The sequence below is a fragment of the Colletes latitarsis genome, chromosome 13 (genome assembly GCF_051014445.1).
Source record: "Colletes latitarsis isolate SP2378_abdomen chromosome 13, iyColLati1, whole genome shotgun sequence".
Classification (NCBI taxonomy): Eukaryota; Metazoa; Arthropoda; class Insecta; order Hymenoptera; family Colletidae; genus Colletes; species Colletes latitarsis.
In genome coordinates this window covers 10,645,296-10,650,998 of record NC_135146.1, presented here as the reverse complement: position 1 = coordinate 10,650,998, position 5,703 = coordinate 10,645,296, and the positions used below count along the sequence as shown (strand labels likewise).

The following is a 5,703-nucleotide window of genomic DNA, read 5'->3' as shown; positions in this document are numbered from 1 at the left end:
TAAAAATGCAATACAAATTTTTAAGAAAAATCGACAGCTGCTGAAATTTTTCGACGAAAAAAACAATTTTTAATTAATTCTAAAAAAATTATTTTCGGTTAAGAGGGTCAATGACAATAATTTTTGGTGAATAGACATACCCCCGAAATCTTACGTATTTTCGAGAAAAAAATTAAATACTGATGGAAGTTTAAACGTTAATAACTTTTTAACGAAGCCTCCATCAACAAATTGGTATTCTTGATTTTCGTCTTATTTTGGCCTCTAGAATCCCCCATTAAAATTTTTTCCAGGAGTTGTGGAACACTGTATATTCTTCATTTCGTTAGACTTCAACAAACCCATCTACGCAATAACCTTAACTTTCTATTTAATCATTTATAATGGAACCTTGCGTGTCAATATTAATAGAAAGACGAGAGTAAATATGTATACAAGAAATTGAAAAAGTGGTAATTAATTAGAAAAAATTCCTGACTTGCTACATTCGTTTTCCTACACAATTGACAAAGAAGTTGGTGCAAAACTTAATTTATACTAGCCCTGAGACAAATTTCTACATAAATAAATGGCCACCGCTGTATCTGAAATTATTACTACTTAAATTTTGGTATTTATGACTAGATCGAAAGTTTGTAATAGAGTAAAAATACATCAATGATAAGAGACGCTTTAATGTTGGGTTCTTCTAAGAATGTTTTAATGCGATACGGAGGTTCAACGGATGTTTGATTTTCAGATCTAGCATCATGTTATTTCACGAGGTGAGACGCAGTCCCACAGAATGTGATCCATGGTATTGTTCACTGAATCCACAAGTGCATGTGGAGCTTGTAATAATGTTGCATCTTACGAGAGAAGATGCAAGATCGTAGGGCTCAGCCTGAACTCTAGCTATCACCAACGTGAATATGATTTTCCTATTTTTAGGTTGCAAATGCATTTGCGAAAACAGTTATATGGAATTAGTTTTGTAGGTACAATGCCAACGGCAAGCTCAAGTGTTTGAAAGAACAAGCGAATAGCAGGATACGTAAACCATACAACTATTAAAGAAAGTGAGTATATTCTATTATGAAATAAATACATATTTATGAGTTTAAGATTTGTAAAAAACGAATCATTGTTAAATAATATATTCTTATTCTAGATCATGCGTGCAACATCATAGAAAGGCTGTACTATTCCACAACGCTGAACATGAAGGTTATTAGAATTGGAAGACGTAGTCGCTCAATAATAAAAGCGCGACCATACCTAAAAATTGAAGCTCAATGTGATCAAATGTTAGCAATGCAAAAAGAAAGGATCGAATGTTTACAAAAAGCAATTTAAGATATGCAACAACTCTCTGCAGATTAGAAGAAATTGGTAATAAAATACGTCAACAACATCGAGATTATGGCATTATTATTAAACACTAATTTACAGGTACATATGTTTAATTAGAAATAATTTATGATACACATACATATACTTTTTTACTTTTAGATTGTATAATTAACGAGCTTGGAGAACCAGGCGGTGGCGAAGAAATAGTTAGTCCACAGAAAACGTGAAATTATGGCAAAAAACTGAAAGAATTCGATTTACAATCGACATTTGTTGTTAAAATTGATGTTACTGTAAAATGTACGTTACATATATGTTTTAGAATAAGACTAGAAGATAGAATTGTTCAAAATATATTACTCGACAATTTAATTTATTTATAAAAGTGTTTTTAAAATTTCAAGACGTGTGTTTTTGTATAATAGAATTTGAATAGTGTTAAAACGTTCCTTATGTTTCTATTAATAAAAAATTTAAATCATATTATTTATTCTCCATGCTTTTTATTTACATTCCCTGCCTTTCCTCACGTTTTTTCATGTAATTAATTAGTTATAAACAATTTCTGGAGGCGATACTTATTTATTGCAATATTGCGCCAAAATTGACAAAGTGGCGCCATCTATCGGAATCTTGGAGGAAATATCCGGAGTTCTATCCCCTCGCTCCCCAAGCTTTGGTGCACACGAATGGTATCGCCATCTAAGAACAAGTCGCGAACTAAACAAAGTTATAGCTACCCCCACTCTTGCTACTCCTGATACGCAATATGTACCTTGATTATTCGTTAATAACTCCTTTTCTGGGAATAAAATATGAACTTTTAGAATTGAAGAATATAGTATAGACCCTTGGCAACATTCAGGGATACATTTTATACCCATGGCATGCGTTATTAAATAGTTATTAACAAATATCGGAAGTCGGAACATTCTGTCTGTATCACCGCCTGCTTCAATCCATGAATTATCAACTTTTCATCAATGCCACGCATATTTTGGCTATTTAAGAACATAGTAGACATCTCCAGCAACATTTAAGGACCAATTTTGCTACGCTCCTCGCTCTAATTAATTAGTTATTAGCGATAGATCCCTAAGGTGTCGCGTTAAAAAGTTCGAAAACGTGTGCAGACTTCCAGGTATTGATTAATAACTATTTAATAACGCATGCCATGGGTAGAAAATGTATCCTTGAATGTTGCCAAGGGTCTATACTATATTCTTCGATTCTAAAAGTTCATATTTTATTCCCATAAAAGGAGTTATTAGCGAATAATCAAGGTACATATTGCGTATCAGTAGTTGTAACTTTTTTAGTTCGCGACTTGTTCGTAGATGGCGATACTATTCGTGTGCACCAAAGCTTGGGGGGCGAGGGGACTGAACTCCGGATACTTCCTCCAAGATTCCGATAGATGGCGCCACTTTGTCAATTTTAGCGCAATATTCGAACAAGTACAGATCGCCTCCAGAAATTGTTTATAACTAATTAATTAGATAAAATAATGCATAGAAAAATGGTTGAATAACTTAATTAGATTCGAATTATCTTTTTTAACTTTAGAATTAAAGAAATTAAGGAATTAATAGGAGAAAAGTAGAGGAAAGTAAATTTTTACGACTGTCGACTTTAATCGATGAATTATCAAGTTTTTAACAATGACACAAATATTTTGGCTATTAGAGAACAAAGTAGACATCCCTAGCAACATTCAAGGGCCAATTTTAATACGCTCCTTCCTCTAATTAATTAATTATTAGCGATAGATTCCTAAAGTGTGTATTGTTTAATAACTATTTAATAACGCATGCCATGGGTATAAAATGTATCTCTGAATGTTGCCAAGGGTCTATACTATAATCTTCGATTCTAAAAGTTCATATTTTATTCTCAGAAAAGGAATTATTAACGAATAATCAAGGTACATATTGCGTATCAGGAGTAGCAGGAGTGGGGGTAGATGTAACTTTGTTTAGTTCGCGACCTGTTCTTAGATGGCGATACCATTCGTGTGCACCAAAGCTTGGGGGGCGAGGGGACAGAACTCCGGTTATTTCCTCCAAGATCCCGATAGATGGCGCCACTTTGTCAATTTTGGCGCAATATTGGAATAAATAAGTATCGCCTCCAGAAATTGTTTATAACTAATTAATTACATGAAAAAACGTGAGAAAAGGCAGAGAATGTAAATAAAAAGCATGGAGAATAAATAATATGATTTAAATTTTTTATTAATAGAAACGTAAGGAACGTTTTAACACTATTCAAATTCTATTATACAAAAACACACGTCTTGAAATATTGAAAACACTTTTATAAATAAATTAAATTGTCGAGTAATATATTTTGAACAATTCTATCTTCTAGTCTTATTCTAAAACATATAGGTAATGTACATTTTACAGTAACATCAATTTTAACAACAAATGTCAATTGTAAATCGAATTCTTTCAGTTTTTTGCCATAATTTCACGTTTTCTGTGGACTAACTATTTCTTCGCCGACGCCTGGTTCTCCAAGCTCGTTAATTATACAATCTAAAAGTAAAAAAGTATATGTATATGTATCATAAATTATTTCTAATTAAACATATGTACCTGTAAATTAGTGTTTAATAATAATGCCATAATCTCGATGCTGTTGACGTATTTTATTACTAATTCCTTCTAATCTGCAGAGAGTTGTTGCATATCTTAAATTGCTTTTTGTAAACATTCGATCCTTTCTTTTTGCATTGCTAACATTTGATCACATTGAGCTTCAATTTTTAGGTATGGTCGCGCTTTTATTATTGAGCGACGACTTTTTCTAATTCTAATAATCTTCATGTTCAGCATCGTGCAATAGTACAGCCCTTCTATGATGTTGCACGCATGATCTAGAATAAGAATATATTATTTAACAATGATTCGTTTTTTACATATCTTAAACTGATAAATATGTATTTATTTCATAATAGAATATACTCACTTTCTTTAATAGTTGTTCGGTTTACGTATCCTGCTATTCGCTTGTTCTTTCAAACACCTGAGCTTGCCGTTGGCATTGTACCTACAAAACTAATTCCATATAACTGTTTTCGCAAATGCATTTACAACCTAAAAATAGGAAAATCATGCTCACGTTGGTGATAACTAGAGTTCAGGCTGAGCCCTACAATCTTGCATCTTCTCTCGTAAGATGCAACATTATTACAAGCTCCACATGCACTTGTGGATTCAGTGAACAATACCATGGATCACATTCTGTGGGACTGCGTCTCACCTCTTGGAATAACATGATGCTAGATCTGAAAATCAAACATCCGTTGAACCACCATATCGTATTAAAACATTCTTAGAAGAACCCAACATTAAAGCGTCTCTTATCATTGATGTATTTTTACTCTATTACAAACTTTCAATCTAGACATAAATACCAAAATTTAAGTAGTAATAATTTCAGATACAGCGGTGGCCATTTATTTATGTAGAAATTTGTTTCAGGGCTAGTATAAATTAAGTTTCGCGCCAACTTCTTTGTCAATCAATGTATAACTTCATCGCCGTAAGTTGTACCTCTTTATTCATAGCTCTAATTGTTGCACGCGCCTTCGAGGGGAAAAAACGCCCACATACACACACCTTTTCGACAATAATCGTTAGGTTTTTCCGCGAATTGACGCGTGTATAAGTGGAGCGTGAAATATACCGAATTATGCAGAAAATTCTACCCTAACTGTGTACCTTTTACTACTTCCATTCGAACTCTTCTGCAACAGCGAATAATATAAAATGATGAGTGACGACGAACGATGTCGTGTAGTCGAGTGATTCCATATCGACTCGATATTATCGATATTATCGAGACGATATGAATGACTGAAAACTGGGGTTACACCTTGTTTCTGAAGCACCCCGCGAGTGGCGCTGGTGTAGTATTTCCCATTACCTCTCGTGCAGTGCATAGTTTGTGGCGTAGTTCAAGGAATTTTGTTTGGGAGCGATAAAACACTATCAGTGGTAAAGTTCATCGTCAAAAGGGAAGAATACACGCTGTATTAAGTGTAATATTAATTGAAGATTATTTTTGTAATTAAATTTGTATTTTCTAGAAGTGTAGACCTGAATTTACTAATCTTTGAGACCTATTTTTACAATTAAAAACAACCCTAAGGAAAATAATTGTACTATGTGGCGTCACCTCACGGCAGAATGTCCAAGTTTAAGCTTGGGCATTCTACCGTAGATGGCGTCAGTCGTTTCGCTTTCCTGCACCACCTAGCGTCGAAAACCCCGAACTATATATACATAATATTGTGTATTCTATTTTCAAAATGTTCAAAGAAAACTATTTAATTACTATGCCTCTAATTTCAGTACTCGTACA

General features: G+C 33.4%; 2 long non-coding RNA genes across 6 annotated transcripts; one reads left to right on the top strand and one right to left on the bottom strand.

The window, feature by feature from the left end:
* The first annotated feature begins 330 nt into the window (after positions 1-330).
* Positions 331-1,842, top strand: LOC143349461 (uncharacterized). Of its 2 annotated transcripts, XR_013080918.1 has the most exons (4): positions 331-452; positions 740-1,058; positions 1,151-1,431; positions 1,492-1,842. It is a non-coding gene; the product is annotated as an uncharacterized LOC143349461 (long non-coding RNA). The 2 variants fall into 2 exon arrangements; XR_013080917.1 differs by lacking the exon at positions 331-452 and having other exon boundaries at positions 573-1,058.
* Positions 1,843-3,545: 1,703 nt separating this feature from the next.
* Positions 3,546-5,349, bottom strand: LOC143349529 (uncharacterized). Of its 4 annotated transcripts, none has more exons than XR_013080938.1 (6): positions 5,215-5,349; positions 5,061-5,086; positions 4,459-4,624; positions 4,306-4,394; positions 3,933-4,213; positions 3,546-3,872 (listed from the first exon to the last, which is right to left on the bottom strand). It is a non-coding gene; the product is annotated as an uncharacterized LOC143349529 (long non-coding RNA). The 4 variants fall into 4 exon arrangements; XR_013080937.1 differs by having other exon boundaries at positions 4,306-4,386; XR_013080940.1 differs by lacking the exon at positions 5,215-5,349 and having other exon boundaries at positions 4,306-4,386; positions 4,959-5,065.
* Between the last annotated feature and the right edge of the window lie 354 nt (positions 5,350-5,703).